Source organism: Gossypium hirsutum, chromosome A12 (assembly GCF_007990345.1).
Source record: "Gossypium hirsutum isolate 1008001.06 chromosome A12, Gossypium_hirsutum_v2.1, whole genome shotgun sequence".
Lineage (NCBI taxonomy): Eukaryota > Viridiplantae > Streptophyta > Magnoliopsida > Malvales > Malvaceae > Gossypium > Gossypium hirsutum.
In genome coordinates, this window is record NC_053435.1 from 52,732,817 (window position 1) to 52,744,515 (window position 11,699).

Below are 11,699 nucleotides of genomic sequence, written 5' to 3' on the forward strand. Positions count from 1 at the left end.
AAGCTCGTCGGAGACCTATCACACTATCCATAAATATTTTCAGTATTTTTTGAACATTTTGGCCAATAGTTTATAATGGCATGTATAGGGTGGTTTATAATGGTGTTTTTTATGAATATGTAAATGGTAGCTTAGTATGTTAGTGCTTTGGTGTTCATGTTTGGATAATAGACTTATAATGCTTGTTTAGGTAAGTCCTTTTGGTAACTTTTTGATAATGGATGAGTATGCTTTGTTGGTATCGTTTGCTGGTTTCAGAAAGGTCAATATTTGGTATGTTTTAGGTAAGTAAATGAATAGGTGGTCATGTAGGATTTGGTACAATATGGACATGTTTTAATGGTTGATGTCTTGGTATATTGTGACCTTTGAATGGCATATTGGTTAGTTGAATTAGGGTCTTGAATTGGCATTTTGATGTGTGCTTTTGTGATGTTTAAGTCTCATTGAAGTGTGCATAAATGGGTTGAATGATTGTGCATAAAATGGTCTTGGAAATGGCTTGATTTTACGTAAGTTTGGGTCTACGCGGCCTGAGAGACGGGAGTGTGACTCAGCCATGTGAGACATACAGCCTGGCAACACGATCATGTCTCATCTGATGATTTCTTTAGGATGCAAGTTAGTGAGTTACATGGCTTAACACACGGCCTGGCACACGGACGTGTGGAGCAACTCTGAGAGTTACACGGCCGTGTGACATGGCTGTGTGACCCTACTCAGAGAGTTGCACGAGTGAGGATATGGGTTGCAACACGGCCGTGTGTCCCTACTTCGAAGGTTACACGGCCTGAGACACGAGCGTGTGTCTCAACTATTTGAGACACACGACCGTGTGACCCCTATTTCCAACTTTTGTGACTTTTTCCTAAACTTTCCAAATTGTTTCAAATTGGTCTCGAATCGTTTCCAAGTTATTTTTAGGGCCTCAAGGGCTCGATTTAGGGATAGTATGCATGTATGTAAATGGTTTATAATGTGGTTAAGTTATTGAATGATTTAAAATTTAAATGTTTCTGATTGTACAGTAATACTCCGTAACTCTAATCTGGTGATGGAGACTCTAACAGCCCGATTTTAGCTAAATCAAAACAATAGTTTTGGAACAACAAATCTAATGTCAGAAAATTATTTTAATATTATTTTAAGTATTTACAGCATGATAGTATGTATGTGTGAAAGTTTTGTGAAGAAATTTTATCGTTTGAATAGTTAATTTGATAAAAAGGACTAAATCGCGTAAAGTGTAACACTTAAGTTCTAATAGCTAAAAGTATATAATAACTATGGTTTATTAAATTAGAAGTCCTTATGTTGTAATTTGACCATTATAATGGTGATTGGACATCTTTGGGCATATATTAAATGATTTATATGTTTAATTATAAAGGTTAAATTTGTAATTTATAAAATAAACATGAACTAAGTAATAGTAAGCCAAATTTTTACTCCATTTTCATCTTCTATCACCAAAACTAAGAAAAACATCCATGGGAGGTTTCTAGGGTTCGGCTATTACATTCCTTGATTGTAAGTTCGTTTTTCCTCGATTTTTAATGATTTCTATGTTTTTATGATTGTTGCTTCGTATTCTAGCTAGCCCGTACCTTAGATTTTGAAATTGTTAAAGATTTAACATGTTGCCATTGTTGAATACTTGAGTAATTTGATGGTTGATGATGGATTTTGAATAGTTGTTGATAGTTAAACTAGTTCTGTAAAGTGATTTTTGACAAAAATGTCAAATAGGGATTGAATTGAGAAATGTGTAAAGTTAGTGGTTAAAATGTGAAATAAATGAAAAAAATGGGTCACTAGGGGCATATTAGTAATTCGGCTAGCATGGGTATATTTTAAATTTCGTTAATTTGTGATTTTATAAAATAAGGACTAAATTTTGAAAAATGTAAAATATGTGGGACAAAAGGTAAATGTGTTTTAAAGTGTGTTTTGGATTACATTGAATTAATAGATGATTGAATAAGTCAATTTTGAATATATTTAGATCAAGAAAAGTGAAATACGGACTTGGATCGGGGAAAAGATAAAGTTATCGACTAATCGACTTATTTCGTAGTTTACACATTCTGTAACACCCCGAACCCGAAACCGACACCGGAGTCGAACACGAGGTGTTAACTGACTTTAACCCCTTATAAAATTTATTTTCCAGACACTGCCCAATCTGTGTACTAGTCGTTTTAAAAATCATATCTTGAGTTTCGTAACTCAAAAATCAGTTTCGTAATTTTTCCCAGAAACTAGACTCACGTGCCCATCTATGTATTTTTTTCTAGAATTTTTGGTCAGGCCAATTAGTACAGTTTATTAGTCAAAGTCTCCCATGTTGCAGGGGTCGACTACACTGACCTTTGCCCATTACGACTTGTATATCTCCCTGCACGGGGCTTCAATACTGATGCCGTTTGTTTCTATGAAAACTAGACTCAGAGACGAATCTGTACATATATGGTACGACCCATAATTATCTCTGGTTAATTTATAATGAATTTCCAAAGTCGGAGCAGGGAATCCAGAAACCGTTCTGGCCCTGTCCCACAAAAATCTGATTATCTCTTAATATACTGCCTATATGATCTTTTCGTTACTTCCTCATGAAAACAGACTCATCGAGCTTCGATTACATAATTTATTCATCAATTAATTCCACTCCTACTATTTTTAGTGATTTTTCAATCTCATGACACTGCTGCTGCCAGCATCTGTTACGAAAGTAACTAGGTCCATTTCATGCTTACCCTTGATCCAACTCAATCGAACATTCGTGCCATCTTCGCATGGCTTAAAGTTTACATGCCAAAGTTCAAACACAACGTAATAGCTTATACATGCCAAAATGTTCTTCTAAGCCAACTAAGAAGAAAGTACCAAAACTTGCTATCCGGTGTGATGACTTCGATGACGGCCTGACCCCGCAAAAATAGATGAGTCCAAGCAACCTATAATGGGTGACAAGGAAACACCGAGTGAGTTTATAACTCAGTAAGTCATAAGCAATGCACTACCATCCATCAATAACATTATCACAAGAGGAAACAAAATGGAACGAGACAATTTACTCCATCCATACCGAACCATACCATAGTTCCTCCAACCTATCGATTCAATTTCATATCAATTCATGCATTCACATTCCATATACTCATCAATAGGACATTGAAGCATTTTCATAAATCAATTTATTTTCGTTACAATCAAACGACTAAACGGCCTTTCACCCATCCTACGATAAATTTTATGTACGTGACTTCATGTATATTTGTCACATAGTTTCAAACTTACCGAGCTCAACACCAAGTATAAGCATAGCACCTATTAGCCATGTACTCAAGACACTTACCCGATCCGCTGTCCGCGATCGACTCAATAGTGTCGCACACGTAGTGTCCATAATGATTCACGAATGTATATTGAGTCCGCACACTCAGTGCTATATAATCAACTCGCACACTTAGTGCTACGTAATCAAATCGCACACTTAGTGCTACATAGTCAAACTCGCACACTTAGTGCCGCATGGTCAATTCGCACACTTAGTGCATCATATTCATTTCGCACACTTAGTGCAACATAGTCAAATCGCACACTTAGTGCTGTACAATTTAATCCCGCGCACTTAGCGCCAATCTCATGGTCATAAATGGTTATATCCGCACGTTTAGTGCCGAGATCAACAACTCAGTACATCTTACCTCTTTTCTTTTCATTCAACAATTTCATCATCACATACGTACATGCATATATATATATGTATATTTTTTCATTCCATTCAGCATCAATACATAAACATTATGACCATTTGAAATAATACCAACTACATGCTTAATGACTTACCTTGTGTTGGGTAAGACGGTTCCAACTCGGCTACTCAGTGATCTTTTCTTTGCCTTTGCTTGATTCTCCTCCTTTAGCTCCTTGAGCTTAATCAATAATCCACTAGTTTAACCATCTTGTTAAACATTCATAATTCAATTACACATGCATATGTATGTTTGTATATTCGGCAACCATCCACACTAATTACCCATTTAGTCGATTACACACATAATTAAAGGTAACATCACGAATGGCATACTTATGTATATATATATGTATATATATACTTCGGAATGGGCATCACAATTAGATTTAACACCACCTCCATACTCAATTAGATGGCCGAATGCATGTGTATATGCACAATGTCAACTATAACATCATGTAGATCCACATATACTACATTTCTTATGTTCCACATCTTAATGCCCATTATACATAATCAAATTTAACATCGTCTATATATTTACTCATATGGCCGAATATACATACCCCCATATAATATCATTTTCATTCCATTTAACACTTAATTCATCATAAATTTCCCCCTTTGCTCTCTTTTTTTTCTTCATGGCCGAATGCTCCTTCTACTCCTTTTACCTTCACAAAGCATGAATTTCATCATCCAACTTACAAGCTTACAATCTCATGAAGTTTAACCTCATGGTACCTATCAAACTCTCACTCATTAGCTTCTATCATAAACCTCCAACAACACCCAATAAACATATACTTTGGGGGTCTATGGTAGAACCAAGAAAGGAACTCATAGATATCAAGATGTGAGCAACTACCATTATTCATCTAAGTTTAGCATGAAACACAATCATCACCCTATTAATCTTTTATAGCCGAAAACCATACTCACCCCAAAATCGAAATTTCAACATGGTTTACAAAAATCACTTGATAACTCACTCAATATCAACTAAAATTTCAAAAGCTAGTACAAACTTCCTTACCTTAATAGTGACCTAAGATGACCGATTGCTTCACTCCCTTCTTCTTCCTTTCAATTCGGCCAAGAAGAACCAAAGAACACAACTTGTTTTTTTCTTTCTTCCTTAGAACATTCGGCCAAGGGGAAATGAAGAAAGATGGACACTTTTTTTTTCTTTGTTTTCTTTCTTACTTTCACGGCAATGGGGAGGGGAAGAAACAATTACAAACATCCTTTCCTTTTTCCATTTCTTTTTTCCCCATACTTCTTATTATATTTTATCCTACATACCTCACTAGGCCAACATGTTCCCAACATGTTTCCACCCATAGCATGGCCGCCCACTACATATTAGGGAGGGGGAATTTGACATGCAAGTCCCCTTTTTCTTCCCCATGCACTAATAGGTCCTCATGCATTGACCTATCACATTTTAAAATTTTCTCATATAAGTCCTATTGACTAAATTCACATGCAATCGACTAAATCGAAGCTTGAAATTTTCACACAATCATGATTACATATTCTAGACAATAAACATCACATTCAAACCTTTCGGTGACTCGGTTTAGCGGTCCCGAAACCACTTCCCGACTAGGGTCAATTTTGGGCTGTTACAACTCTCCCCCACTCAGGAAATTTTCGTCCCCGAAAATCTTACCGGTAAATAGGTTTGGGTATCGTTCTTTCATCGAGCTCTCGGTTTCCCAAGTAGCTTCCTCGATCCCGTGTTTGAGCCATAACACCTTTACTAACGGAACCCTTTTGTTTCGCAACCCCTTCACTTCACGAGCTAGGATACGCATCGGCTCTTCTTCATAACTCATATCAGCTTGAATTTCAACCTCCGACGGACTAATTATGTGCGAAGGATCAGATCTATAGCGCCGAAGCATCGAAACATGAAAGACGTCGTGAATCTTTTCAAGTTCAGGGGGCAAAATCAATCTATATGCAACCGGCCCCACTCGTTCAGAAATTTCGTACGGCCCAATGAATCTCGGGCTCAACTTGCCTTTACGGCCAAATCTGAGTACCTTCTTCCAAGGTGACACTTTAAGAAACACTTTATCTCCCACCTGATATTCAATGTCCTTTCGTTTTAAATCCGCATACGATTTTTGACGATCTATGGCTACCTTCAGACTTTCGCGGATTACCTTTACTTTTTGTTCGGCATCTTTAATCAAATCAACTCCGAAAATTTTACTTTCACCAAGCTCGGTCCAAAACAATGGCGTACGGCATTTACGACCGTACAAAGCCTCATAAGGTGCGATCTTAATACTTGATTGAAAACTATTGTTGTAAGCGAATTCAATCAAAGGTACATACCGTTCCCATGAACCACTAAACTCAAGGATGCAGCATCTCAGCATATCCTCGAGTATCTGAATTATCCGCTCGGATTGTCCATCGGTTTGGGGGTGAAAAGCGGTGCTAAAATGCAGCTTGGTACCAAAGCTTCTTGCAATTTCTTCCAAAATCGTGAGGTGAATCTCGGATCTCTATCCGACACGATAGAAATAGGTACTCCACGTAATCTCACAATCTGAGAGACATACAATTCGGCTAGTTTATCCAATGAAAGATCCGTACGCACGGGGATAAAGTGAGCCGACTTAGTCAGCCTATCAACAACAACCCAAATCGCATCCTTCTTACTTGCGGACAATGGCAGTCCGGACACAAAGTCCATTGTGACTCGGTCCCATTTCCACTCGGGTATCATGATCGGCTGAAGTAACCCTGAAGGCACTTGATGTTTCGCTTTCACTTGTTGACATATTAAACATCTCGAAACAAAGTCGGAGATGTCTCGTTTCATACCACGCCACCAAAACCGACGTTTCAAGTCGTTGTACATTTCGTGCTCCCAGGATGAATTGACATTCGGCTACAATGGGCTTCGTTCAGAATCATCGGAATGAGTTCTGAATTCCTTGGAACACACAAACGACTTCTAAACCTCAAACAACCATCATCATCAATCTGAAACTCCGATTCCTTGTTCGGACACACTCAGCTCGTTTTGCAACCAATTCATCATCGACCTTCTGAGCTTCACGAATTTGATGAGTCAATAATGGTTTGGCTTTTAATTCAGCTACTAACACATTGTGAGGTAGAACAGACAAGTGTACATTCATCGCTCGCAAAGCAAACAGTGATTTCCGGCTTAAGGCGTCCGCAACCACATTAGCCTTTCCCGGGTGGTAATCAATGACAAGCTCGTAATCTTTCAACAACTCAAGCCAATGTCTTCGTCGCAGATTCAAGTCTCGTTGAGTCATCAAATATTTGAGACTTTTGTGATCCGAAAACACATGGCACTTCTCACCAAACAAATAATGTCGCCATATTTTCAATGCAAACACAATGGCGGCTAGTTCGAGATCATGGGTCGGATAATTTCTCTCGTGTGGCTTCAATTGTCTCGACGCATAGGCCACAACTCGACCTTCTTGCATCAATACGGAACCCAACCCAAGTAGGGATGCGTCACTATAAACAACAAACTCTTTACCCGATTCGGGTTGCACCAAAATTGGAGCTTCAGTCAAATGAGTTTTCAGTTGATCGAAGCTTTTCTGACATTTCTCCGTCCATTCGAACTTAACATCCTTTTGAAGTAGCTTCGTCATTGGTGTGGCTATCATCGAGAAACCTTTGACAAATCGTCGGTAATAACCGGCGAGCCCTAGAAAGCTCCGGACTTCGGTAACATTTCTCGGAGGCTTCCAGTTAAGTATGGCTGAAATTTTGCTCGGGTCAACTCGAATACCCGATGCGGATACCACATGACCCAAGAAGCTAACCTCTCTTAACCAGAACTCACACTTACTGAACTTAGCATATAACTGCTTATCCCGCAAAATTTGCAACACTAGCCTCAGATGCTCAGCATGTTCGGTCTCATCTCTTGAATAGACCAAGATGTCATCAATAAACACAACTACGAACCGATCCAAATACGGCCTGAAGATCCAATTCATCAAATCCATAAACACTGCAGGGGCATTAGTGAGCCCAAACGGCATCACTAAGAACTCGTAGTGACCATACTCGTTCTGAAAGCAGTTTTGGGTACGTCCGAATCTCGAATCCGCAACTGATAATAACCCGATCTCAAATCTATCTTTGAAAACACCGATGCTCCCTTTAATTGATCAAACAAATCATCAATACGCGGTAACGGATACTTATTCTTTATCGTCACTTTATTTAGTTGACGATAGTCAATGCACCACCTCATGGTTCCGTCCTTCTTTTTCACGAACAATACTGGTGCACCCCAAGGTGAGAAACTTGGTCGAGCGAAACCTCTATCCGTCAACTCTTGCAATTGAGCTTTCAATTCTTTTAACTCGGTTAGTGCCATACGATACGGAGCTATCGAAATTGGCGTAGTTCCAGGTACAAGCTCAATACTAAACTCTATCTCCCGAACAGGTGGCAAACCTGGTAATTCTTCAGGAAAAACATTCGGGTATTCACAAACCACCGGCACCGATTCGGGTTTCTTTTCTAACTCCTTGTCATCAAGTACATACGCGAGGTATGCTTCGTACCCTTTCCTTACATATTTCTGGGCCAACATTGCTGATATTACAGCTGGCAACCCCCTTAAGTCCGCAGACTCAACTCGGATTATTTCGTTATTTGCGCACCTCAAATCGATAGTCTTGCTTTTGCAATTCACAACCGTATCATGCACGGTTAACCAATCCAAACCAAGAATAACATCAAACTCGTCGAACGGCAAAAGCATCAAATCGGCCGGAAAACAGGATTCTCGGATTTTTAGAGGGCATCTCTTACACACTTTATCAACAAGTACGCATTGACCCAAAGGGTTTGACACTCGAATTACGAACTCAGTAGACTCAACAGGTAGAGTCTTACTGGATGCTAAGGTTTCACATACATATGAATGAGTAGAGCCAGGGTCAATCAATGCAATCACATTAGTATCAAAGAGAGTGAAGGTACCAGTGATGACGTCAGGGGAGGATGCCTCCTCTCATGCGCGGATGGCATAAGCTCTAGCAGGAGTGCGGTTCTCGGCTCGAACAGCCATATCAGAGGCCCCTCTCTGACTACCACCCCTACCTCCTAAAATTCTCGGTGGTCTATCTCTAGTTGTCACTCCACTAGGTCTTGCACTTTGAATCTTATTCTTCTCATCAAGCTCTGTGCAATCTCTAATGAAGTGGTCCTTCGAACCACATCCGTAACAGGCCCTGTTAATAGACTTACCCCAACATTCACCTATGTGTCGTCTTCCACATTGGGGACATTCAGGTTTCTCTAGACGATTATTGCCCACACTAGCTACCGAAGTAGCTCGGGAGTCCGTCGATGGTCTTGCTCTGATGGAAATTCCCGCAGTCGTCCTCGACTTATTAGTGTCCTCCCTGAACTTCTTTACGGCTGAGAACGGAGCTTTACCCGTCGATCTTTACGATAATCTCTAGCTTCAAATTCAGCCTTCCTCTTCTCCTTTCCAAGTTCTTCCGCCTTGCAGGGTCGTTCGACTAGTGTTACGAATTCTTTTATTTCCAAAATACCCATTAGTAGCTTTAAATCTTCATTCAATCCTTCCTCGAACCTTTTGCACATAGCAACCTCATTAGCTACACACTCCCGGGCATACCTACTGAGTCTTACGAATTCATGTTCATATTCAGATACAGTCATACGGCCTTGCTTGAGTTCCAAGAACTCCTTACGCTTCTGATCAATGAACCGTTGGCTAATAAATTTCTTTCAGAATTCCGTTTGAAAGAAGTCCCAAGTTACTCGCTCGTTCGGGACTATGGAAATCAAGGTCCTCCACCAATTGTAGGCTGAGTCTCGCAACAGAGATACAGCACATTTAGACATTCGTCAGGTGTGCATGACAATTCATCGAACACCCGAATGGTGTTATCAAGCCAGAACTCGGCCCTTTCGGCATCATCAGTTACTATGGCCTTGAACTCCTCGGCCCCACGCTTCCTAATCAAGTCTACAGGTGGCTTACTCAGCCTCACAGGATCAGCGACTGATGGCATTACAGGCTCTTGGGGTGGATTATTCAAATTTGGGAATTGTTGGACAGCCGGGTTGGTTCGGGCATATTGCGCGACCCACTCATTCATCATGGTAAAGAAGGCTTGTTTAGCCCCTCACCTTGATTATTCGCAGATGACTGAGGTTCAACAGGCGGCGTCCCTTGAGCAGGAGCAGCCGCTACGCTCTCAACGTCATCCGCTAGGGTTCTTTCTTCACGGGGTCCATTTACTAATCAAAACAAAAACATTTCAACCGTCGGAAGTCATCACACATTTAAACATTAACATTCGGCATGTATAGCTAGACTCATACGCGCTATGGTAGTCCTAGACCGACTAACCATAGCTCTGATACCAATCAAATGAAACCCCGAACCCGAAACCGACACGGGTCGAACGAGGTGTTAACTGACTTTAACCCCTTATAAATTTATTTTCAGACACTGCCCAATCTGTGTACTAGTAGTTTTAAAAATCATATCTTGAGTTTCGTAACTCAAAATCAGTTTCGTAATTTTTCCCAGAAACTAGACTCACGTGCCATCTATGTATTTTTTTCTAGAATTTTTGGTTGGGCCAATTAGTACAGTTTATTAGTCAAAGTCTCCCATGTTGCAGGGGTCGACTACACTGACCTTTGCCCATTACGACTTGGATATCTCCCTGCACGGGGCTTCAATACTGATGCCGTTTGTTTCTATGAAAACTAGACTCAGAGACGAATCTGTACATATATGGTACGACCCCTAATTATCTCTGGTTAATTTATAATGAATTTCCAAGTCGGAGCAGGGAATCCAGAAACCGTTCTGGCCCTGTCCCACAAAAATCTGATTATCTCTTAATATACTGCCCATATGATCTTTTCGTTACTTCTCATGAAAACAGACTCATCGAGCTTCGATTACATAATTTATTCATCATTAATTCCACTCCTACTATTTTTAGTGATTTTTCAATCTCATGACACTGCTGCTGCCAGCATCTGTTACGAAAGTAACTAGGTCCATTTCATGCCTACCCTTGATCCAACACAATCGACATTCGTGCCATCTTCGCATGGCTTAAGTTTACTGCCAAAGTTCAAACACACGTAATAGCTTATACATGCCAAATGTTCTTCTAAGCCAACTAAGAGAAAGTACCAAACTTGCTATCCGTGTGATGACTTCGATGACGGCCTGACCCGCAAAAAGATGAGCACTTAATGGGTGCAGGAACCGAGTGAGTTTATAACTCAGTAGTCAAAGCAATGCATACCATCCATCAAAACATTATCACAAAAACAAATAACAGACAATTACTTCCATACCGACCTACTAGTTCTCCAACTACGATTCATTCTACAATTCATGCATTCACTTCCTTTCTCAAGGACATGAAGCTTTCTAATCAATTTATTTTCGTTACAATCAAACGACTAAACGGCCTTTCACCCATCCTACGATAAATTTTATGTACGTGACTTCAAGTATATTTGTCACATAGGTTCAAACTTACCGAGGCTCAACACCAAGTATAAGCATAGCACCTATTGCCATGTACTCAAGACACTTACCCGATCCGCTGTCCGCGATCGACTCAATAGTGTCACACACGTAGTGTCCATAATGATTCACGAATGTATATTGAGTCCGCACACTCAGTGCTATATAATCAACTCGCACACTTAGTGCTACGTAATCAAATCGCACACTTACTGCTACTAGTCAAACTCGCACACTTAGTGCCGGCATGGTCAATTCGCCACTTAGTGCATCATATTCTTTCGCACATTGTGCAACTAGTCAAATCGCACACTTAGTGCTGTAAATTTATCGCGCACTTAGCGCCAATCTCATGGTCATAAATGGTTATATCCGACA